The following is a 26,049-nucleotide window of genomic DNA, read 5'->3' on the forward strand; positions in this document are numbered from 1 at the left end:
TTTGCCCTTATGTTTTAATGAGCATTTTACTGTAATTTTAAACGTATTTCATGCTTTTTAAATGTTTAAACCTGCGGTATGTATAAATCTAAAAATTATGCACATTAAAAGTTTTAGGCTTACAAATGATCCATTCTTAACTTTGAGGTCGTTTCCCTAGTCTTTTGATTTCTACAGGGCTGGACAGGATGGTATGTGGAGGGACCTGGTGCTGCTGAAAAAATGAATTCGTTTCCTCTGAAAGCATTCTCTGTATTACCCTGACCCTAATAATCGGGAATGGCAGCAGGCAGAATGAAGTGTTGTTGTAATGCTCTGAAGTGCGTAGTTTTGTGGTCTGGAAGTGTTGCCCCTTTAAGAACTATGTGTGGAGAACACAACGTTGAGGGGGCCCGTCTGTTGTAAATGCATTTGCGGAGCAATTATTTGAGCCAGCCCCTTTAAGTATTGAGTGTTCAGAGGGCAGGCCCAAGTGAGGTAATCTGTCCTGCGGACGCTCTTTATTCCCACTACTGTTCACCGGGTACATGTGATAACTGTGGAAGGCACCCATCACAGTTAAAAAAGCAGCCGCTCACGGAGAGTACTGAATTTGGACAAAGTACTTTAATTTAAAGAGGTGAGCTCCATACAAACATCTGCTTGCCTACCGTTTCAGGCAGATTTAGTTGAAAACCGAGTTGTGAAGGGAGAAGAAACTTTATTTCGGGCAATCAGTGAATGGGATTTTTTTTTTCCACCTTTGAGAACAAGTTGATGGGATATCTCGATCCATACATTTTCCTTTGGAAGTTAGCGAGTTTTTCACTGCTGCTGATGAAACTGGATTAAATCCCCTTTCTGAGACGCATTTGTTTGGGAAATAAGATTTGTAAACTTGTTTTCTACTTCTGATACAAAGGTAAGAAACGCAAAGTGTTATTTCCCGAGCTAAATTTTATTTGTCGCTGTTTTACTTTATTTGCTCACGTATCAAAGCTGTACTATAAATTATGTGAATTGGGTGATTGGGGTTTCTGAGCAACGTTGATGCTTTCAACTGCAATTGCAACTATATGGGTGATCCCAAACTTGCGGTTCTGAGGAATACCTATCTCTCAAGTAACGATAAATCACTGCATCATCCCTCATATATTTAGCCATAATAGTCTGTTGATAGAACTCAAACCGCTGGTTTGCTTTCGAATGGAATTGAAATTGTCACATAATAGGCGCCTTTTAACCTTTTCCATTAATATAATTTTAATTACACGTTTGTGACCTGCACTAACCCGTACGCAAACATCCCAAACTGAATATAATATTCGTTAAAGGGTGTATTGTAATTTTAATGACTTCTAGACAACGCTTCTAGTTTATTTCCTTACTAGCACTTTGTGACGGAGGTTTTGTGAGAAAATGCTACAAACACATTTGCCGCAAAAAAAGACTAGCGAAAAGCTTAAACGTTGTGAATACCACCCCCTCTTTTATGATGAAATCCCCATAGCGTTGCAGTGTGTTCTCTCTGGTTTGCATTGGGGGTGGGGGCCACTTGATCTTGTTGCAGCTGACCAGTGGTTTACAGATCTAAAATCAGCGGGTGGTCAGGGTATATGAATACGGCAGCATACTTATGTTGTTTTAACTTCTTCCAGCAGGAGCCGCTGTTGCGCAGTTTCAGTATTTCGTTCAGTGACAAATATTGGCGAGGCAGTTAGCCTTAGGAAAAGCATATTCTGCTGTTTTCCCTGAAACCAGGTGTAAGCTTTCCAAATACTTCATGAAGCGGGTTTCAGTAATACTTTACATTTAAGGTTATGAACATTAAAGCTCATAATAGTTTTGAAATAAATATATGTATATTTTTAAATTTTATGACCATTTGAATTAAACTTTAATGTTCCTAAATAGCTATTATCGATCAGAAAAACAATTCTACATAAATTCCCCACTGGAATGGACAGTGTAATATTTGACTCACTGTGCACTATACCCAAATGAAATTTGAAGTGATTGTAGTTAGTTGCTTGCTTTTGAAGAGCAGTTTTCACCCTGAAGGATCCCAAAGTCCTCCATTTATAGGAGGGGAGCACCTGCCTGAGCCCCAAAACACCGCAGATCAGGTGGAGAGATTCAATATTACCTCACAGTTGAATGAAGGGGGAAATTTAAGGTTTCCACATCGTTCAAGCCCTGGTGTTAACACTGTTCCACAGTGCCATGGGATCTTTAATGACCCAGTAGTTAAAAATCTTTTGCTTAATGTCTCAATGAGTTTAATGTCTCATCTAAAGAATGGTACTTTCTGTGACACAGTGTCCCTGGTCAACATCCTCATGCTCACCTATAAGGCTCTGCGTGGCTTGGCACCTCAGTACCTGTCTGAACTATTATCGCCCTACTCCCCACCTCGCAACCTCCGCTCTTCAAATTCTGCCCTCCTTACTGTCCCCCAAGCCCCTCTACATTTTATGGGTGACAGGGCCTTCTCCTGTTATGCCCCCAAGCTCTGGAACTCTTTGCCCAAGGATATCAGAGAGTCACCCTCTCTAAACTCCTTCAAATCCAGACTCAAAACCCTCTTCTTCAGAAAAGCCTTTACATAACTGGTTCCATTCTTCACCCCTCTGCTTTTCTTAGTACCACCATATACGGTCTCCTCTGTCTATTGTAATAGTGTTTTATCTTGTGTGTTCTTTTTATTTATTGTTGTTGTCATTCTGTAAAGCGCTTTGAGAAGCCATATAAAATAGTTTATTATTATTAAATTGATGAGCTGGTCCAGGGAGGAATGTGCCACCTACTGGTCCACTGACTGTAGTCACTACAGCAACCTGGTTTCCCTTATGCCTCTACTATACTAACCAGACCTAGGCTTGGCTTAGCTTCTGACAATATCAGGCTACAAGGTGGTAATAAGAGAAGTAGATTCTGGATTGAGAAAATAAATCAATATATCAGCATGAAGAGTTGCAGGTATATGTAGTACCTAGTAGTGGTATGGGTACTCTTTAATTGGTATCTTTCCAAAAAATTATGAGAAATTGACCTGTTAAAAACTGCTGCAAATATGAAATCCAATAAGCATTAATGATAAGTGTTTAAATTCAGCTACGTTTTGTGTTAAATTAGGAAAATTAAGCCAAACTATGATTAACTAATTTAATAACGGCACATTGCACTCTAAAACTGACCAATTTGAAATTAAATACTATATTGATAGTTCAGCAGTGTATACGTAAGTATATCTTTATGAAGGTAAAACACATTATATATTGTTTTGTTTGGAATGCAATTTGTATAGAAGGTCAGAAGGCTAAAGTGACTTTTCTTGTTTTTCTTCTCTGTGGTTTGTAACTAATATATTTGGATTCCTGAAAAGATAGCCATCTTCCCTTGAATGTTTACTCATATCTGTAATGGCAGCTCTGCATGGTCTCCCTTTTCTAAGAAAGTTTCTGCATCTATGTACTGTAGCCAGGATGTATGTGTTCTGGCGGAGAAGTAAAGTCAGACACTTGCAAATGAAATGTTTCTCCGAATCAATGCCCATATGTGTACAGTTATAAACCCTGCCAAAAGGAGGGAAGGAGTCCAAACTGGAATTTTAACTATGGTCTCATTTCATTTTTCATGAAAAAAAACTTCTGTATGTTTTATTTTAATAAAAGTGAATTTGGTTCTTCCCTGTTGGATCGATTTAAACTAATATTGCTAGTGTTAAACCTCTATTTTGCAGTAGCACATATGTCGGTAGAGTTTGCTGGCAGTTACTTCTTGTTGGTCAGGTGTTTTTTTGTTGGGCTATTAGAGTCATAAAAATAATCAAACTTCTTTAATTTCAGTGTTTGTAGTCCGTAGTGTAAAGTCAAACTGAAAACCAAAGACCTTTCAGTTAAACAAAATCTCAATTCTGAAGCTAAAAGAAGAGAAAGTTAAATCAGAACCACAGCACATAAACTGGACACACCAAATTCATCAATTTGGAATTAAAGCACAAGTATAATTACAAATGAACCCAAAATAGGTTGACGAAGAAAAATGTCTGCAGTTGGTGCCCAAAACTTTCTCAGGGAAGGCAAAACAAATGTTGGTGAAATCACCAAAATACCCTGGAGGTTAGGGATCAAGGTACTAAAATCCACAGTTTGCAGAAGACTGAAACAACTAAGTTATAAAGCCAACTCTGCAAGATGTAAACCTCTCATCACCACCAAGAACAGAAAAGCCATATCAGAATTTGCTCAGAAGTACAGAGAAGAGCCAGGGGAGTTTTGCAACAGTTTTATAGAGAGATAAGACTAACATAATCCTTAACTAAAGTGTGGGAAAAGATTAAAGTGTGGAGAAAGAAAGGAGCTGTAGAAGCTCCAAACTACTCCACCTCATCTGTGAAGCATGGTGGAGGTCATGTCATGTCATGGCCTGGACATGCATGACCGCCTCTGGAACTGTCTCACTCCTCTTTATTGATGATGTAGCTAATGATGGCAACAGCAGAATGAATTATGAAGTCCACAGAAACTTTTTTTTTTAAATGGGATGGGCTTCACCATCCATGCAGCATGACAATGACCCAAAACATACAGCCAATGCTTCCAAGGAGTTCATCAGGAGAAAAAACATGGGAAATCTTACCACTGTTAAAGTGATATAAATCCAATTTACGTGCTGTCTGAACTACACAAAAATGGGCAGTACCTCAAACTTAAAGAACTGCTGCAAAGGCTTGGCAAAGCTTCTGAAATGATTTCACAAATTCTGGTAAGTTCAGTGGCTCACAGACGTAATGCCACTGTTGCCTCAAAGAGATATGCAACCAATAACAGACTTTTACCCTGTAATGTGCTTAAAGATTATACTTGTGGTCACTTAAAATCACTAGGTTGGACCCAAAGTATGCTTTTGTTTCTAATATGATAACATGCATAAATGGACTTATCCAAAGCATATGCTGTATTGTGCTCATTGTGATCACAAATACAAATCGCTTGACTGTAATGTTGGAACCACAAAGTAAGAACACTTTTGGAGGGCACTATATATAATTGTTCATTCTAGAAAACTAGCAATACAGTATACGTTTTTTTGTGAACCATGATATTTTCAGCATAGACTGAAAGCTTTCGGTATGACTCTGGTAGTTTTGAATTTTGAATTATTCAGTACTTATTTCCTTTAATTTAAGGATGAAGTGGTTATATTCTTTTAATTCACATGTAAACTTTTCTACTTTTCTATTTGTTTCTCGATCATGGTATGATTGCTGTTTAGGAGAGAAATAACTGGGAATATTGTATCTTTAGATACAGCAGGCAGTCAACAAACAGTTTATCTGGTAACAGATACTACTTCCTCCTATTTATCTTAAAATAGCTCTAGAATTTATTCATCTACTGAACCTCTCCTTCTGAAAATCTGAACCTGATTTCTCTCTGAGAACACCCAAGAGAACTTGTTGGTGGGCCTTTATGGCGATATTGAATTCAACGGGAAATTGTGGAAAAGGGCACATTTGTAGGTATTTGCTAAATGATTCTTATTTCCAACTGAAGTTTATAAGAACATTACTGTGTATCTTTTGAGGGGCTTTGACGTGTTGTCTTTCAGGTGCATTTAATTTAAATTCAATCATCCGGCTTCAGTATCAGTTTTGATATACAGTGACTTTGAGTTGGATAATATTCAAAATAAAGAGGAATCAAAGATCCATTTAATAGTTATTTTCTTATATACAGCAATGATCTTTTTAATGCTGTTACATAACCCAAACTATGTAATTGCTTAGACTTACAGGCTTGCATATAATACCAAGCTTATGTTTTTCTTGCGGAAAGTGCATAGATTTCTTGACTGTATTTCTCCAGTTGCTGCCTCGATTTAACCTTGATCGGCTGTCAGGCACTTTATTTCCTTCCATTTTTATTTCTTGCTCCTGCTGACTGGTTCCTCTGGAATCAAATTTGTCAATCTCATGTGTAAGCAGCTCTCCTACAGATTTTTTTTTTCCCCACAAGATTAATTCTTCCGTTCTTAATTTGCTGACTGTAAGAATTATATGAAATTGAGAGGAACTGAGGTTTGTTTCTGCCTTTAAGGGGATGACTGCTGGATGCAGATGGTTAGCAGCATATGGAACAGCCTCAGGGTGATTGAGTTTCAAAGTGCACCTCACTCGATGTCGATTAACATATTTCCAAAGTCATGCAGTATGTCAGATGGGTGTTCTGTATATGTTACTGGATATGGTTTGTGGGAAGCCACACAATCAAAACTATATCTTTACCTGTTCTGCAAATGCACATTCTGTAGCCTTGTCTTCTGTTGTGTCTGATTTATTTTCACAAGCTAATAGTATAGCCTCAGTTTCTGAACGGTGACTGAGACAAACAGGTGTGCCCTGCACGGTGTGCTATGCAATGCTTTCCCAATAGGATAATTTATTTCTTCTCGAATTTCCTACAAAAATTCTCTGGTGGTATTGTGTTGTCTGGGGCTCGACAGTAGCTCTATCAGTAATGGCGCTCAACTGGAGCATAGGTAGAACTCTATGACCCACACTTTTCTGCTTTGAGCCTGGATTTTGTTATTAGCGGACTGTGACTGTGATTTCCCTAGAGGCAGTGCTCAGTTGCCATCAGGGGCAGGTTTAGGATTAGTAATCCAGGGCGCTATGACTGTCGGAGAAGCTCACTAGGAGGTTTTCTATTCTGAACAAGTGCGAGAGTTGCTTTCAGAGAGCCGAGGTTGCTTTGTTGCAAACCTTCCTATAATCTTAACTACCTTATTTGTTGCACCGAGTGTTCTGATGATCAGGAAAATGTTGAAGAATCTGTATATTATAGAAAAAAATGAGCTGGAAGGGTACTGGGTTGAGTTTTGCTCCGCTACAGTAAGTAGATGATAACTTTCAATTTAAAAGAACCTGGATGCCGAAGGAAGGATGGGGAAGAATCAAAGCTTTTTTTGCTCTTGCATTTACTTGCTATCAGTACTGTGAGCCAAATAAGTGTGTATTGCAGGATGTGCATCTCAGCATCCCCTAAACTTTATCAGTGAATGTCAAAATCAACATCAACTAAACCATTTGAACAGTCATCAAAGCACCACATCTGTCACAGGTGTCAAGATAATTTCCCTCTGAATTTTCCTGTTGGCTTGATCTTTTCACACATGGGCTACACTTCAGAAAGGCAGGGGGCAGCTGATGTCATGTAATCAGACAAACTGCTACCTTGCAAAAAGCTGCAATAGATGATGACAGTCCATCAAAGTGGCGCATCAACAAGCTCTTTGTTTTTTTTTACAGTGGGATGCCTCTTCTACTGCCAGGGAAATTTGACCAGCATGTATGACTAGGTGTAAGACAGCAACCATCACTTTGCTTTGTGTCTGCTTCTTATAGCAGGTCATGGTGATTCACAGATCAGTAGTAATTATAAAGGCCCAGGATAATTCAATTTTGTTTAGTTTATGAATAAAAAATCATTTGGTGGGAAAGAATGTCCATACAGTGCAGTCCTCAAGAACTAACGTTTGTGCAAATTGTGGGCTAAATGGATCAAACACTTGCAATTGGTCTGAAAAACACTTGCTTGTTTCATCATTGAGTCTCTCCAAGAACAGGGTTGTCCTGAATTACAACTAAATTTGAGGTCTTTGCACTGAAGACTGGGAACCCACAAGTTTATTTTCCCACAGAAAAGGCCCATGGAACTACTGAAACCACCCTGTCTGGAGAAATAACCATCTCGAATTTCATCCATAAAAGTTCAAATGCTGAGCCAATAGTAAAAGAAGGTAACCATTTATGAACTTCAAAGAGGAGGTTGAAATGCTTTCCCTTCGGAGCTGTGAACCCTAAAATCACCTGTGACTGCTCGTGGTGTAACTTGGTGTGCAGCAGAATTATGATGACATTGTGTTCATATGCTCTGATCTTTGGGAGTATGTGAGAAAAAAAAATGCTGCGGGGAATGGTCACCACTACACCAGGAAGGACTATGGCAGATAACATGAAGTAACAGATGCTTTTAAGGAAACAGGAAGCGAATCCTGATGTGGAATGAAGTGCTATTATAAAGATATCTGTGGGGCTTACCCTGCTGCTTCTGCAGAATGATAATTTGGACAGTGCAAAGGTAAAAAACAAGTGTTACTTGTAAGTAGAACAGGGATATTTTGAGAACATGTAAAGAATGTCAAGTAGTCAAAGATCAATCGGTGCTAAACCAAAGTAAACTTAAACCTATTTGTTTTTTAGCAATGGAGTTTGTTGCTGTTTTGAACTTAGCTTGGTTGCTCTCGGAATGAACCAGGTGAAAAGAACCTTAGCTGATTGTAAGGTTCTTATAAAACTGCTGGCGTTCAGCCCTGAAGGAGTAGGCTTGGGCATTCCTGTTGAGCATTCCTTTGTAGAGTACATTGGCCATTTTCTCATTTAGGTTCACAGGAAAACTCAGACACAAAAAAAATATTTGTGGAGGTATAGGACAAAATGGTTTAGAAAATGTAAAATTGTGTTGAAAATATTTTAGGTTAGACTTGATCAGCTGATATCTCCCCACACCTTTGCATTTTAAGCAGGAAATAGATTTTTAAATGTATTCATTCTTCTGATACGAAAGTAGCATTGTACATATAGTAACATTTATTTTCCCATGGAAATTTAAATCTGTTTTAAATTCAAAGGTTATCTAAGTTAAATATCAGATAAAAAGACAAATCTTTGAGATGGTCTTTTCCTAAGGAATGTTGATAATCTCTGGTCTACAATTTACCTTAAGGTAGATAACGTTCTCAGTTCTACCTCATTTCCCCTTATATGTAAATATCTCTACATAAGTCTTCATTTATTTTGTATGCTGGATTGCTTTGGGAAATATTCTATACGGGGGGGGGGTAATTTAATTGTTCATTAATGTGAAAACTGTTGAAAGTGTGAGATTGCGGTAATCTTTATTTTGATGCATCCTACTTTTCTTTTTGAATTTTCTGAACAAGGTCCAGTATACCAGTTGGGCTAACAGCACAGTTGGTAGGTCTCAAATATAATACAGAGTAGTTATAAACCTTTCTCACATGTGTCCCAGAATGTTATATTTAAGATAACAGATCTTGAAGATGTTTTTTTTTTATTTTGTTACGGTAACCATATGGGACTGTCGGCTTCAGTCTTAATTCAAGAGACGGTTCACATTCTCTGTGGACTGCAATAATCTTTCTTATATTACTTTTTGGAAAGCCTTACTGTGTTGCCTCAGAACTCCCTTGAAAATTAGATTTTGGATCTCGTGGCATTTCTTAAATTGAATACAGTGCATAAAAAATGTTTTGCTGTGAGGAATGAGAAAAATGCCAGCAAAGACAAGGTGATGGAACTACCTTGGGCAATTCCACAACGTGGCAAAAGCCATGAGCTTCATCTGCACTTCGATTCTGTTGGCGAAATTTAATTTTCTCCCTTTTTCTGAGCCTCCTTTGTGTAGCTGGCAGAGAACAGGCAGGCACTGTGCTTGTCTGAGAGAGTTTCAGAGTTGATTTGTTTCATTAATTACCAGCCAAAGGCCCCACAAGCCTATCAGAAGCAGTTCAACAGCAGAATAAAGTGGACCCAGGGTTTCTTAAGCAGATTTTCATTGCAGCTGAGACCATATTGTGCTGGAGCCCCGTCTAGTAATCCAGGTCATTTTCTGTTTGGTTTCAGCAAAATACATAAATGACGTTTAAATTGAATTGACTCTGAAGTATGACTCTGAAGCACACTTCTTAAAAACAACCTTTTTATAATATAATTGGCACTCAGAGCTCAGTACTTTCACATAGCATTTAATTAGACTAAATCAGTAGTAGAAATTGTGCATGTTTGCATTTGTTTTCTATAAATGAAGCACCAACACAACTTTGCTGTATTAGGAAAGGCTGAGTGTTTGGCCAAATCAAATGCTTGAGCAGACAAACTTGACATACCTTCCTTACAGTTCTCGGTCAGAAATGTTTATGAATTATTGTAATTGTTGCTTGTGCTAAAGTCATTCACATATTTGACAGAATGCCAGTTCACTTCATTTTTTCCATCCAAGAATGGTTTCATACCAAGCTGCCCAGAATTCAATTACAAATTTTAAAAATTAGGCATGTTTAAACCTCAGCTGTGTAAAGTCCAGCTATGTTTTTGGCTCATCTAGAAGTAACTTTTCTGGTGAACATGAACTTGTTTAAAATTTTCAGAGATGTTTTCCTTCAATGAATGAAAGGTCAAGAGAAGAGGCTGATGAATGAAGTCTGTCACAGCAAATTCGGATTCAAAAAGAACAAAGTTTGTCTCGGCCAGACATAATGACTGTGCCTTACAGTTGTAGTCCTGCCAGTGGTGTCAAATTGTGGGTTTTTATCTAGCCTGAAAGCTTGGTGGTTAAGATCGAGACATAAAAATTTAATTTAGTGTGAAAAAGATGCAGAGAGGAACAGGACATTCAGCCTGCCTTGTTTCTTTAGCTGCTTGTACTGTATTGATCCACAAAATTGAACAATAGATCTTAAAAGTTCATTGAGAACTAACATCCACAAAACTGCTGGCATAGTAGTATGTCTCCTCACAGCTCTTGGGATCTGGGTTTGATTCTGGAATTGGGAATTGGAGATCTGGGATTCTGGGGGCTTTCTTTGAGGAGATTGTATGTTTTTCCTGTGTTTGTGTGGGTTTATGCTGGGTGCTCCAGGTCCTTCCCCGATTATAAAGATATGGTAGCCAGGTTAGCAAGTGTCTCTAAATTGTACTTGTGTGTGTGAGAGACCCACAATGTGCTAGCATTCTGTCAAATGTGTAGTCCTGACTTATTCTTCCAAGATTCTTAACAGGAATAAGTAGCTTTCTGTAAATGAATGGATGAATGGGTTGAAGTTTTGATTTATTTTTGGGAAGCCTGGATATAATAACCCATCCAATATAAGCCACCTCTTTAGCAGGGGTCAGCTGAAGGTTCAGCTCCTTGCCTTCTACCATCCAGTTTTGTTGTTAAGGTCCCTACAGCATTAGTCCTTTATTTGAGTGGTTCAAATCCTAACCCGTGGGTTATGGAGAGTAGTAGAATTTTGTGGTGTTACTGGCCTGAGGCTAAGGAAACAGGAGCTTAGCTGTAGGAAGAAGGCTGACAGGATCCGTCTTTTCCTTAATGAGGAATGAGTCAGGTAGAAACTGCAAGAGTGAAGGAAGAGACCAAGTGGTGCAAGGGATCGGATAAAGATGTGTAGTGGGTTCTAACTAAACTATGTTTAGTATATTTAGTATAAATATATATAGTATGTTTACAAAATGTTTACTCAGATAGAGTGATTTATACACAAGAGAGTGTAAATGGGCAAGATCAGAATCTGACTTTCCCCTAAACTTGTGTTTTATACAAACTGCATTAATGAAAGCTGAGTCAGCCCTCTAACTGGTTCTGTGTAGCTCTTTTGCTGCTTTTTGGGGATTACAGTGTAAAAATAAAGTGTACAGGCCAGTCATTCTCATGTTAGTGGGTCATATGTTATGTTTATCCCTGTCTGACTACATTGCCTGGCCACACGATAACTTTATTTTAAATTTGCTGGGTTAATGCCTCCGGAATCTAATTTAATTTTCAGAAAAAAACAAAAGGGTTTTCAGCAGCTTGGCTAGATCTAATGAACATGTACTTCAAAGCTTTTAATGACTGTATGCGCCGCTGGGTCATTCATCAGCTGGATGGCTTTGTTTGTGATTCGACACCTCAAAACAATAAATGCTGCAGTACAGATTCCTACTGGGATATAATATACTTCTCTCCAGTTTTCAGTTGAAGAGCTCTGGAAGTAAAGATAGAGGGGGCCTATTCATATAGTGCTTTGTGCAACTATGCTGCAAACTCCTCACATTACAAAATTATATATTCCCTCTGGGGGAATGTGCTCTTATTAAAGATGAATCTAGAAAATATTCTGAGACATTTTAAAATGTAATTTTATTACAAAGCAAGAACCAGGTGCAAACCTTGTATGGGATGGAAATCTAGTTTTAGTCTGTGTTGTTAAAAGACTCACTTGGGAATTTGCAATATTCAGTTGAGTTGCTGTTACCTCTCTTCATACCTAATTTAATAATTTCATATGTGTCTAATACTCAAGCGAAACTACATTTACTCTATGTAAGACTGCCAAAAAAGTTTCAATTATGAAACCTGTTCCTTTCCTGTTCCTTACATTCTTTTTTTTCTTGAAAAAGCTCCCGATATGCTTAGCCTGCTTACAATACATTTTTTATCTACAATGTTAGGCTGCTGGAGTGGTGGTTTCACAGTATAAAATCACTGTTTAGAGAAGAGCTGAATTAAGCTAAATGAAGGTTTAGACTAGAAACGAAGGTGCTTTAAGTGGCTGTGAACATAAAACCTCAGATGCTTAAAATAATTATCTGTGTAAAATTACTTTGGTTCTCATTGAAGTAACCAGTAATTTTCTAGTTTTGAAGAAAAATCTGAAAATTCAGTTTGGCTGCACTGCTAAAGAAGATTGGCGAAACATTTCCTATCTGCTTTGTTTTATTAGTATATAGGTTCATGAATGAGTGTTTTGAGATGGATGGGGCTGCTATCTTTTACCAGAGATCTGAGAGAGTTTCTACAAGTGGCTGTTTCACTTTAACATAAAACTAACAATGAATCCACCTGTTCATTTCTTCTCATATTTCCCATGGGGCTACGTTTCCAAGAAACTGATCCAAAAGTCTCTCGTTTTGTTGTATTTTTAGAGGCCGGGCACTTGCCTTGCAGTACAAAGGAGAGCATGTCAGCTTTTGGACTCTAAAGGGGACATGGAGTTCAATTCTCACCTTACTGACATGACAGATGTTAAACTGTTGTGTTGTCCCTTCTAAGTGAAATGTGGCTCTGCATCTCCCTGCACAGAGCCAGAGTTTAGCGAACTGGAGAGGTGCAACATACCCAACTGTCCTCTTGTGAGATCTGTGGCATTTAACCACAAGGCATCATGAAGGTGGATATATAAATGAAACAACTGATTTTAGGGGGATGGTGGAGGGGGAAAAATGTAAGAGGAGGAGGATTCTCTTTTGTCACAGCCTAAAGTGAATAAAAAACAACAAATGGCTGAATACAAAGGCCCATACAATCCTGCAGGCCCACAGTTCCAGGCCTCCTTCTTCTATTGGTTTAACCATTGTTATGAGACACTTCTTTAAGCTTTCATGTAGTGGTGTTTGTGAGTAAATGGTGTCAACAAGTGGCTTACACAAAGCTTGCTTGGTGCTGCCTTGTTTCTTAAAGGAAGTATTTTCAACTTCAGTCATTTATCACTGGTCCTCGGAGAAGGCAATATAGGGCGGTATAATTTCTAACCTTTTATAAGCAGATAGTATCACCCGACATGTTGAAGAAAGGCAGACCTTACCCAAAAATAAGGAAACTAAACTGAGAGTAAATAAACATGAGTTGTTTGGTTCTTTGCACACAAAGGGCATGGGAATATTGTAATACTCTTTTATAGCTTAACAGTCTTTGAGATGGAAGTTTCTTGTTTGGCGGTAGGGCAATTAGTGTCATACAGTACGAGATTATAAATTTAAGTGTGGGTGTGTGATGCAGCTCCCGTGTGCACACTGGGACAATGTCTTTGCAGCCCATGCTCTGCTGAAAGCATTCTGTGTGGTGTTCCTGTCTTCTATTCTTGAGGCTGAGCCCCCTCAGTGAGGGGAGGAAAAAAAAGAAGCCAAGCCTCTTTTGTTCCTTTTGTTAGATATGAGGGTGAATAGGCGGGTGAACGAGAGAGAGGGGATGGGGGGAGGTTGGAGTCAGGGGGCGAGGGGGGTGAAGGGAATGAGATGGAAATATTCTGAGTGCTATCCCATCATTCAATCGAAGAACAGCTGTTGCCGCACGATGCATTCTTGCACTGGGGGCAGCTCCAGTTTCCAGGCCAAAAAGGGTACTTGAACTTAAGGAAACTTGAACTAGAGGTTTCGAAATTTGGCAGGGGGCATATTTTGTGTACTTTTATTTCCTCTTCACATGTTTGTTTTTGTCCTTGATCTTTTTGGAAGAGTGTCAGTTCTGTGTTTCAGGGGTATGGGTGCGTCAGCATGGTTGAAAGTGGTAAAGCATTTTTAAAAGAAATTAACCGATTTACCCCAGTGTGACTGACTTGTTTGTATGGGGGATGCCCCTGACGTTTGTAGATGTGTGTACCACTGAGGTATGTTAACTCAAATGGCTTTAAGATTTGGGTCGCTGTTTCATGAATGTCATGTCTGTTCTGTTAGAAAGGAAGATGAGCAGTTCTTAGAGGTCAGGGAATAGCAGTTTTGCTTAGGTTTTTGAGCTGGCTGAGAGACCTAGCTGTTGCTAAGTTGAAGCCTGGAATCTCTCAAGTGGCTTCTTTGGTTTTGGAAATGGCTTCCCGAGTTTCTAAAGCCAGGCAGGGCACTCACCCTGAAACAAGGGGGAAGTGTTTCTTCTTGGGAGAGAGGGTTGCTATGGCACTGAAAGTGAATGGTAGATGGGAAAAGGTTTTTTAGGTAGGGGTTGGGGGCCAAGGGAGGGTGTATTTGTCTCAGCCACGCCAAATGTTTGCTCAACAAATTTGAATTAATTTGTACTCTCACGCAGTTTATTATTTTCATGCATTCTTTTTTAGATTCTCCTAATCCTAAAACAGATTTCATATAAATATAGTACATATTTTTAGATGCTTGGAAAAATGGCAGGGTTTTATTTGGGCTTTTCCACTCCATCTGACTTTGTAGAATTAAAGTCAAGTTTTGTTTAACTGCGTTTTGAATCGATTTGTTAAAATTCCATTATAGAAAAACCACTTCGTAGTCTGCTTTTGGAGCTATAATGTTTGGGTAAATGAATGGTAACAGCTGGGGATCCTTATGATAAACTTATATCCTAAGTGCTAATTACATAGTAGCTAAGAAAGAGATAATCAAGTGGAGTTTTGGTGAATCTGCATAACATTGTTTCTTTAATACATTTATAAAACACTGGCAAACAATGTGCCACTTGATGTGTGGTAATCATAAAGCTTAATTTTCCCCCAGTTATAATCTTACCACAGCCCTCTTTGCTTTAATAATGAAAAGGAATGATCCCTTGCGTTTGTATAGAGCTTTTGATCTTCAAGGATCCCAGGGTACTTTACATTAAGGAAGAGGCCCACCTCATGCACAACTGCAGAAGTGAGAAATGAGCCAATCAAGTGCATTAATAGGTAAATATTCGTAGGCTAGATCATGCAGGACAAAGGTGGCATTTGACCATGAAATGCAGGTTGATACCCCCTGTTCTTATGAACCATGCCAGGGGATCTTTAATGACAAAGCAGTGAGGACTTCTGTTTAACATCTGAAGGATAGCACCTCCTACATCACAGTGCCCCCTGCCCATACTGGGGCATTGGTTTGGAACTTCTGCTGCCTTTCATTTCTAATAACAGATCTGACTAAAGTCCAGTTAGTTCAATTTGCTTACCATCAAAGTGGGTCACACTTTTTAGTTCTTTTTTATATTGCCATCTACTCATTGACTTGATGCCCTGGTAAGAATTGGCTTTTGACGTCGTGATCTGGATGTCCCATATTTGTCAGAGCTTTATACTTTTACCTTAACCTGCCTTGTACCATTTTACAGTGTATTGGAGGTTTGTGTTGGCTGTTTAGGTTGTTTTCACAGATTTGGAAGAGGACTTTGAGCCAAAACAAAAACACTTCTACCCTGCTTTCATACCACCCATTTGATATTTAGACTGTACATTCTTGTTGACTGCTTATTTGTGTTAAGAAAAAAAAAATCTCCATAGCTTAGCCCACTCCTGGGATCCGTTCCTAAAGCTTTTGGATTTCCTTTGCTGCTGCCAAAATGTTGATATAACATTCCTGGTTTAATGTCATCTGTGAATCAAAGCAATTGTGCTGAATGTGCCCATCCACTCCACGTATGTATATTAGAAAATCAGAATCTGTTATGGATATAAACAAACATGTGCCTGGTAATATCTCTGCATTGCCGGACTTCCCGGCACTGGTCCTGATGACCCACACACCTGCCCATGTTCATTCCAGCTGATTTATTGGTTAAGCAATTGAGCCCTTAACTGACATCATAATCCGATGAATTTAAACTCTCCAGTTGTTTCCAGGTTCTAAACATGATGGAGGTTGCCTTATGACTATTGTATTTCATTAATAATTTCCAAACTCTTACATTTTTAAATTACAAAAAAAAACTTGCATAAGGTCCAGTCAACCCATTTTGGTTAATTAAATATTAAATTAAGTATAGAGCCTGTCTGGAACAAAAACCAGCATATATACCCTAGTTTAATAGTCAGGCTATATGTTTTCTGAAAGCATTAGCATATCTTTAGTGATTCTTATTAAAATAATGCAAATTCCTTGTAAATTCTTTTAACCAACAAAAATAAAGCATATTCATGGACTAGTTTTAAATGCTCATTGATTTTTTGCTAAGGTTTACCTAGTAAATGCCTTGGGGAGGACCCCTTGCTGTTGAAGAATTGCTCAGACTTTGACAGCTTCCCCTAACACCTAGAGCTCTGTCCCTTTCCTTGTCTCTCAGCATGTTCGGTCTCCTGGCATTTGGAAGTTGAAGCTGGCATGTTCGCCTGTTAAGGAGGCTGAAATGATAAACTGCAGCTCTGTGTGTTTGCCAACCTGAACAGCTTCATAAATAACCCTTTTTATTAACGGCGGGCTCAAGTGTTTTGCTTACCAAGAATAAGCTTTTCCACCCACATACCCGGGCAGCGTTAATCTGGAGAAATGAACAGTGCCTGTGTTTCACTCCAGCTGGGCGGAGGGGACCCCTAAAAGGGGAAAGTGAGATACCCCTTTTTCCTCGCCTAAACAAGACATAAAGATTCTACTTCTGCTCCTGCTGCCTCTTAGTAACAGGTGATGTGTGGGGGAAGTTATAGTGAGAAACAACATGTCCTTCATGACCCTGAAAATGTGTGATAAGGCATGAATGTAGTACCGAAGGCTTGTTAACTGTATTTTCCGGCTTATTATCCCATGTTTGTGGAAGAAATCTTTTTTCATCACAGTGCACGGAATGTTTTTATTAATTTGCTATGAAATGTTGCATTAAGTTTAAAACTGTTCAGTAAATCAGTGTTTTTTTTCTATGTGAAAGGGAACAGTTCGTTAAATTGGACTAGTTGCTCATAATTTTCATGTGTTACATTGCAGTAATATTTTCATTACCCCTTGTATAATCTATTTTTACGCAAGTCTCCATTTTTGTGCTCTGTAAAACCCGGTGATAAAAGTGTTTCCAACATGGATATTTCCAGCACAGGACGTTCACAATGGTTCCAGACACATGGAGCCATACAAGTAAATCATTAAGTTTGTTCCTTTCACCAAATGTTCCCAATGCATCTTTTTTTATTTTTTGGTACATAAACTACAACACAATGCGTATCAAACACACAGCAGATTAGGAAAAAAGTGTGTGGGAAGAAATACACTTTTTATTTATAGCAATACCCGTTGCGATACCTTATGTAGCTATGAGACCGCAGTCAGTTTAAGTGGATTGACAGGTGTAAGAAAGGCTGTCGTGTCTTGAGGAACTTTTCCCTGGAACTCCTGAGAGTGTATTTTGCTTTCTCCAGTTTTGAATAGCATAAAAGATTAATTTAGTTTGTATGTGTGGGGCCATGATGGTGCAAGGTGGTAAGAGCTAGGATATTAGTCTGTAATTTTGTTAGTCTGCTGGTCTTGGGCAAAACTCCAAACATTACTGGTGTTGGGGAATACACAATTTTACTTCACCACTACATTTCCTGATTAACCCTGGAAAACATGGATTTTCATTGTCAAATACATCTATCCCAAAACAACAGGAGAGAAACAAGACAAAGGCACTCAAAATAAAATAAGAACAGAAAAGGAGAGGCGATATGATGTGGTACTTAATGGGCTGTTCAAAGTTCATGTGTTGTTTAGTCTTTTAAGTCTTTTTTTTGTGCATTTGAGCTCTGTGGTGGGTTATGACAAGGATATGCTCATGGGGAAGCACCAGATAAACACAAGATGCTTTGTTGGTAAAAAGCATGTCCACTGCAAGACCACTGTAGATTGCAGCTGAGAAATGTAAAGTATCTGAAACACGGTCATTAAAATTCCTTCCGTAAAAATGTCAAGTGACGCTGTCATGTTACTGTCAAGCAAGTGTTCACTGATTTTCTTTTTGCCAATCTTAGTGAACTAAGAAGGTACAATGGAGATAATCTTACACTCTCATAGTCTCTTGCCTCATGTGCATGCGTTTAAATGTTATGTTTTGAAGTTTTCTGACATTGGAAGTGATTTCAGCAGGGAGAAAAATCTCTCGTTTTTTCCTGTTTATTTTAACATTTGGATCAGGCCCCTCATAACCCATGCTTGTCTGCTGTGGCAAGACTTTGTCAAAAAGGGTTTTAATCTTGATTTTATGTTGAATTTGCTGTTCAAAGTTGGATTATAGCATGGAAAGTGTGCCAGACTACATCTAGGGAAATATTTACTGTATAAAAACACTTATGTTAGAAAAATAAGAAGAGCAGAAAAGAACAGAAGAACCTGAAAATACATAATCAGCAAAAGAGTATTTTTAAAAATCCATAGAGCAGAAAAAATCAAATTAACTCTGAATTACAAACATATTCCTTTTTTCTTGTAATATGGTTCAGATTGTCAGCAAGAGCTTTATGCAAGGCAGAATATAAACAAATGAATAGTGGCAGTGTTTTTTCTAGTGATACTTGAATAAACACTTTCCATGTTTCTCAAAGAATGCTGTGGCAAATATTATTATGAATTTCTTTTCTTTAATAAAACAAGTCCCAAATGTTAGTTTTATTTTTCCTGAGTTGGTAATTTGATTTAACACCAGCACGGGTAGTGTTGAAACAAAACCCTATTGACATGAGGGTTAAAATAGAGAATTAATGAAATGTATGTTGATATGTTAATTTACTGTGTCTCCAAAGCAAGATTCTATAAGGGCTAGAATATAAATAGGATATAAAACTTTCAGAAGTTGTTTCCTTGTGTATTTAAAAGTTAATATTTAACTAACATACAGTAATTAGCAAGTGTTGTGTGCTTTTTTAGAAATTCAGTATAATAGTTTATCTTTCCTATGTGGAGGATGCTAAATACTTCCCCAGATATGTCATAAATACAATTTGGAACAGACTCAATTAACTTTTTAGCAATAATCATATTTTGCCCATATTGTTTATTTTGCACATGCCAACGTTGCTCATTCCAGATGGAAGGTCCCTTCAGTATATTTCAGTTTCTTTACCATCTCAAATTGTAAGGAGGATAATAACTGTAATATAATCAAGAATTATACATTTTCAACAGAGCTCAACAGATAAAATGTTATTGAAATCATTAATTGCGTTATTGCAGTAATCAACCATAGGAATGCTTACTTATTTGAAGCCTCTGTAGATCTATAATTCTGGAGTCTTTTTTTAACCGGTCAGTGCTGTTTTGGTAACAGATCAGTTAACAAAACAAAACCGTTTTTTGCAGTGTTAGAAAAAGATTTACATTTTTTTAAAAAAACATCAAGTTATGAAAACATAACAAAATATCCCAGCAATATAAGCTTAAAGGCAGGGTATGACCCGGCAGGGACACAAGTCCTCTGCAGGGCAGATGTACACACACTCATACCAGGGCCAGTTTTCCCAGAAGCCGATTACCCTGCCAGTATGTCTTTAGACTGTGGGAGGAATACAGAGCACTCCATCAAAACCTACGTGAACGCAGAGAGGACATACAAACTCCACACAGCTCTAGAATGGAACCCAGGCCCCTGCCCTGTGTGACAGCAAAGTTAACCACGGTGCCCCAGTGCCACCCCCATTGGCCAGCTGCGCTTTTGAATTTTGTGTTTCAAACCTTTAATCAAGAGACAATAGCTTTTTAAATTAGTTTTCTTAAACTGTGCACCAAACTACCAGTCTTGAAAGCTGCCATGCTGTGGTTTTTTCATTCCAACAAAGCACTTAACGATATAACTGAGCTAATTATTGGCTTAATTGGAACACTTGACCAGATTTTACAAGCTCTTCAAAAAATTAAAACGCACCATTAAAACCTGCAGGAATGTAATCCCTCCAGGGCTGGAGCTGGAAACTCCTGCCTTGCATTTTCTCACCTTCCATTTCTCACTCCTTGTACTAATTTTCAGATGTACCACTTATTGTTGCCTCTGTACTTTTTATTCCAATCACTTCAGTTATGTCACAAAATAATCATGTGCATTCATCCACTATGTGTTAACACCCATTTTTTTGATTTGGGGGTATTTCAGTCCAGGGAATGGAATTATTCAACAGTAGTTTGTATCTTTGGATTGAATATAGTTTATGGAGCTGCTATAGATGAGGTTTGCTGTCTGACATTGTCATAGCTTGTGAAGCTGAACTGAATAAAGTCCAATAAAAGCTGAGAACTGAAAAGGACAACATGCTATCCAAAATAGGCACTTTTTCTCTTCCCCTGGTTTAAGTTCAGGGTTTAATCTTCAACTACTCTATTTCGTGTTTTTCTAAGTGCAAAGTCCGGAGAGGATTAAAGATGCATAGCCTGCAGGTCACATTTGATACATGTCCCTGGCATATTGGCAGGCCCGATGTAGCAGTATGATCCAACTGGGACAAATCGCCAAGCACAGAGGAAAGCATATGCAACGACATCAGTATGTATTGGCTTGGCTCTGTGTATCCTGAAGTCTGATGTAGGAGGGCATGGAGAATACATGAATTCATCATCTTAAGGGTGCAGAAGTGCACTGGAACATAAATGGGTAATTGCATTATTTTGGCCTGCATTTTAATAGGGCTGGAGTCAGTATTGCAAAGTGAAGGCTTTTGCTTGAGCCTGTGTTGTAGGATAACTAAGCAGTGAAGCAAATACTGTGGAAACAAAATATCTGCTTGAGATTTTGTTTTTTCAAAAAATCATAAACATTCCTTCGATTCAAAGTTGCCATTTTCATTTTACTAATGACTTATCCTGCATTACATTCTAAGAGTCAGGAATATAGACATTTCTCAAGGCTTGGCCAATGTCTAGTTAAACATAATACTTCCCCACAAGAAATGAAGTCAAAGCAGCTTGTACCAGATAGTTATCGAGGCTGAATTTAGCTGTTACCCTTCTGCTACATGATGATGACATTGAAGAATTGGAGATAATTTACTGTCTGGTCAGAGATAGAAGTATGTGGTTTGGACAGTGAATTTGATCTGAACTTTGGGTGAGTCATAAACAAGTACTTGGAGCAATCTTTTAAAACTGACCTTACTTTACCACCCTTTAGCAATGTTCCCCTCTTCCTCCTCTTTTCTTTGTTGATTAAAGAAAAACAATTCTCTTTCTCCTTACTATTTCTTAGTTTTGCCTTCGATTAGAATTGTGTGTGCCCAGCAGCTATGTGAATGCAAAGTCTTCACATTTTTTACAGCAGATAGTTTAGGAACAGAAAATGTGCCCTGGAATGTGGATGTACTTTTCTCCAAGTTAAATGTTTGCACTTTTGGAATTAGTTAGAAAATTACAGTTGAAAATCCCTCAATATGTGATTTGCAGTGAGTGTAGCAGTGCTTAATGAGATACAGATGATGAAAAATCAAGTTGCAGAAGAGTACTCCAAAACCCACACAGACGCCACACATGGATGAAGCCGATGTTAAATTCCTCAGGTTATGTATAGAACAGTTAAATGCAGACTGTGCAGAACCAATCCATTTTTATCTTGGATTGAGGTTAAGAAGTTTTGTGGGTTGATGACATTATTATTTAGGGGTTAACCTTAAGCATTTTAAAAGAGCGGATTTAAAAAAAAAACCCTGTAGAACTGTCATTTTAGACTTGCAATTAAAAGGAATTACAATACTCAATTACTGTGTGTTCTACATATTTAACTCTGAAAAGCACTATCGGTTTATAGATTTCCATACCGGAAATTCCTGGTTTCCAGACTGAATACATTCATTAAGCTGTCTCATCTCTCTTGACTGGTTATTTTACAGGTCATCCCATTTTTATGCTTTAAATATTTGGAACTGGGGGAAAACACAGCCATTATTTACTAAAAACTTGCTATCAGTCATGTTAAAAGGCCTCACCTACAGTGAAGGTTCATCAACAGAAGGTTGACAAGAGGTGACAGACTTCAGTGGATATCTGGTTAAGTGTGGCTACAGTTGGGCTAGAGAGAAAGCATCTGGAGGGGAGAGACAGATTGTTAGATTGGCACACTGTTGCACTTCCTGTGATTTTAGCCTATGTCTGCTGGTTTGGGTGTTATCTCTCCGATCCAAGCCCACACTGTACTTATGCACTGTGCCATTTTTGGTTTGACGTGAAAGTCGGTTAACATGCAAATCTAAGTAGAATAGCTTATCTCTCTTCATACACCTCTTATCACTGATGTCGAAGATATTGTTGTGTACTTCTTTTCTGTAGAGTATGTGTATTCGCAGTATGGAAGGAAGAAAAACAAGCAGAGTAATTTCATGCTTAAAAGTGTAAAGAGGAAAAAGTATAATATTTTGTTTGTAAAGTCTGATTAAGAAGTCGGGGAAAAATGTTTACAGTGGAAATGTAGTCCTTTAGTCCCAGAAGAAAGTGTATCTTCATCTCTCTCAGTTTGGCTTAGTGAGTAAGGTGGCTTGATTATCTGGTGTTGTTTCCAGCTTGAAAAAAGTGGCTGTTCTGTTTTTTTATTTAGAAATGTGTGTCCCAATGTGAAGACAAAGGCAGTGGTCTGCACTGTGTGGACAGGATTTGGACAACACATTTTGTCTTCTTGTAAATTCTGCGCCACTTTTGTGACCTGCAGATAAATTCCCGCACTAAAATCCCAAACCGAGCGATGAAATATTCACGCCATCTCTCTTACTCTTTTGTGTTGAAGTTGTTGAATTTGTCTTTAAACATTTTCTTGTTCAGAAAATTAGGAGCATCCTTTCTCTGGAGTATAAAAGCTGTCAAAATCGCTCTGTATTTTTTGTAATTGTCTGTTGTCAGAAGGACCTCTTACTTTGCATTGAAGTGGGTTGTAAATCCACTTCATTTATTGACCACATACATTGGGTGATTAGTTGAAATCTCAACAGAAAAGTCCCAGATTGGAAAAGCAAATCTATGCTGTTATCCAGCTCTCTCTCCAGTGCCTGTACCCTGTACTGTTTAGTGCAGTATTGATTACTGAAGATAATAAAATAGGCCAAGGCTCGTTTCCAGGTGTCAACCCCAGAGGCGGTATTAGGCAATCTTAGCCCTGCAGAGACAATGAGGGGTCGGGTACATTCAGTTCCTCAGGATTCTTAAGAAGCAAATGGCTTATCCAATACAGCTATGTCAGACTGCAAGCTGTGTTTTTTTTTATTTTTAAAACACCCCGGGTGAGGAGGCTGTAATCTGGCTGTAGAGGACTGCAAATTTCATTCTTCCCAGACATATCAATGTACTGTACACGTTTCATGTTTATAGTTCAGTCAAAATCATTTGCCCAGCAGTTTGATCGGTTTACTATAAATTGCATCAGTGAAGCAGAACAGCAAGTTGTTTTGTATTTTAACTTCAAATGCAGATTCGCGTCAAAAAAAGTTATGGGTGGGAAACGTCTAACACCGTGTGGTGGCTCATAACAAGGAGCTATAGATGGCAAAACCTGAATTCATATACAATGGGGGGGATTTATCATTTTCCCTGAGATAATTCAGGCCCCAGGATTAACCTTTATTCTTTCCTTGTGCTTTTGAAACTGTGATCACTAGTATAATTATCAGATTAATTTTGTTCAAGTTATATGTGTGAACAGCAAATCAGGCACCACACAGGAAACATGCTTGTGTGACTTTAGATCACAGAAGAAAGGTTTTCGCCCCTCTGATAAAATACAGCAAATAAAATTCTGCTGCTCCGAAGTTTTGCCTGACTTTGATAAGTCGGGGAGACATACAAGATGAACATTTCTTCTCGCAGAAGTGTTCAAGATGACTTTATTGAAAGAGAACAGCAGCTTCAATTACCTTGCATGCTGGGGGCTGTTTCTCACAGACCAATAAAGGATGTTTTTTGTAACTTTGACAGCCGACTAATTCCCGGTTTCCAGGCTGAATATACTCAGTGTTAAATCAAACGGAAAAATATTGGAATGCCTTTTTACTGAACTTTGTAATTAAATAAGGGATCTTGGCTTCTGATGCCAGGGAAGTTGTTTGTTCCAATTCTATGGTTAGCAGTTAAAAGGAAATCTTTCACGAGAATCCTTGTTAAGCTCAACTTAACCCTCAGCATGCCTGTCATACTGCCATGGGTCACTCTAAAGCACATCATGTGCTCTGTGGATACATATATGTCTATACAACAAAGTCTTCCTTAAATACATAGTAAGCAGGCTACATAGAAGTGTAAAAACCTCCCAGAAACAAAACCTTCAAGATTTTCTGAATAATCCCAATACATGAATGCTAAGATATAATTAGTAAAAGATGGTCAGTATTCCAGTCAAACTTTATCCAAGGAGCTACTGGCGCCCCAACCAGCAATTTGGGGCACTTCATTCAGTTGTCATATTTGATACCTAACATTTGTGGGAATACAGCTCCTGTCCTTTACATAATACGAAAATGGAGGCTTTAATCAAATGCCAAATACAGTCAAATGAAATATCTTTAAGTAGGGCAATGAATAAGAGGTCACAATTTGCCATTCATTCTACATATGCAATCCGTATACCGCCTAAATCAAGTGCTATGATATAAAGACATGTTTAAGGAAGAGCTAAAGATAGAAGAGAACCTTAAATCTTTCCAAAGCAAAATGGATCCTGAAATAGAAATGTAGAATAGCTCTTCAGAACAGTGAAATTTTCATTTTCCTTGAAACCCAAAACAGAATCTGAGTTGAGAACCAGCTTTGCTGTCAGAACAGGAATGTGAATTGAACCTGCTGTCTGAAAGAGCTGTGAATGATAATGGTGAGAGCAGTGAAGACCTCAAGTTAAATTTTCCTGCCAGTTTAACTATCGGTCTATTTCAGCGTTCCATAATGGGATTTTCCTGTCAGTGTAGTCCTCAAATTATTATAAAATAAAAGCAGATGTATTAGTTGCATGAACCTGTACTTGTTTAAAAGCCCATCTGTCTGTCTGTGTGTGTGTGTGATGTGGATGGTTTTGATTAAAACTTTGGAAGTTAAGGCTAGTGTTTGCCACCCATCCAGGTTCCACAGTCTAGGATCTTCATTTTCTCTGGGTTTCTGCAGCTGTGGGTGGAGCTGGAGACATGTGGAGCTGTTCTTCGGTAGTCGCAGCAGAACATCTTGTTTTAATGGGAAACAGATTGTGGGAATATGGAAACCAAATGGAGAAGAACATTATTTTGGTGTTATAATAATGTGTAAGGAGTAGGCTTTTATAACAGCCTGGCCACACAACCGTTACAGTGGAAGTCATCCAGAGGAACCCTTTTCAACCCTTCAACTAAGACTCCTCTTCAAAACATCTGCCCCAAACACTCTATAATTATCAATTTTCACCTCCAGAATTTGCATTCATATTTTCATTTCATTTCGTTACATCCAGTACAATGAAATTTTCAGCTATGTAGTAACTATGTACAGTGATGTAGAAGCATGTTGTGTTTTAGTCCATACTGTTGACTCACTCATGAGAGTCAGAGATATTGAAAGTAATTTAAATATGTTAGTCAAAGTGACATAGTATTGATACCATAGGAAAGAAAATATCTAAATAGTGTGAGTCCTCATCAGTGCTGCTTATCAATAAATGTTTCATATTATGGTGTTATTCATCAACCTGCCCTCTGAGGCAAAACTAAGAGCAGCAGATCTTGAAGGCTTCTAGTATAAACATGCCAATGTGATATATAAGAGTCTTCTTTGGTAAACCAACCAGCCTCAGGTGTGTTTTACTGAACGTTTTGTGAAGTGAGAGGCCTGACCAAAGGTGATAAAGTGGAATTACA

At 38.3% G+C, this 26,049-nt stretch overlaps 1 protein-coding gene across 1 annotated transcript in view; it reads left to right on the plus strand.

Annotated features, from left to right (window-relative positions):
* The first annotated feature begins 463 nt into the window (after positions 1–463).
* Positions 464–26,049, plus strand: part of plxnb1b (plexin b1b) — a 129,692-nt gene continuing 104,106 nt past the window's right edge. The window contains exon 1 of the mRNA XM_088636722.1: positions 464–901. The gene's annotated coding sequence lies outside the window, so the exon portion shown is untranslated. The remainder of the gene's footprint in view (positions 902–26,049) is intronic.

The sequence above is a fragment of the Lepisosteus platostomus genome, chromosome 6, assembly GCF_059453375.1.
Source record: "Lepisosteus platostomus isolate fLepPlt1 chromosome 6, fLepPlt1.hap1, whole genome shotgun sequence".
Classification (NCBI taxonomy): domain Eukaryota; kingdom Metazoa; phylum Chordata; class Actinopteri; order Semionotiformes; family Lepisosteidae; genus Lepisosteus; species Lepisosteus platostomus.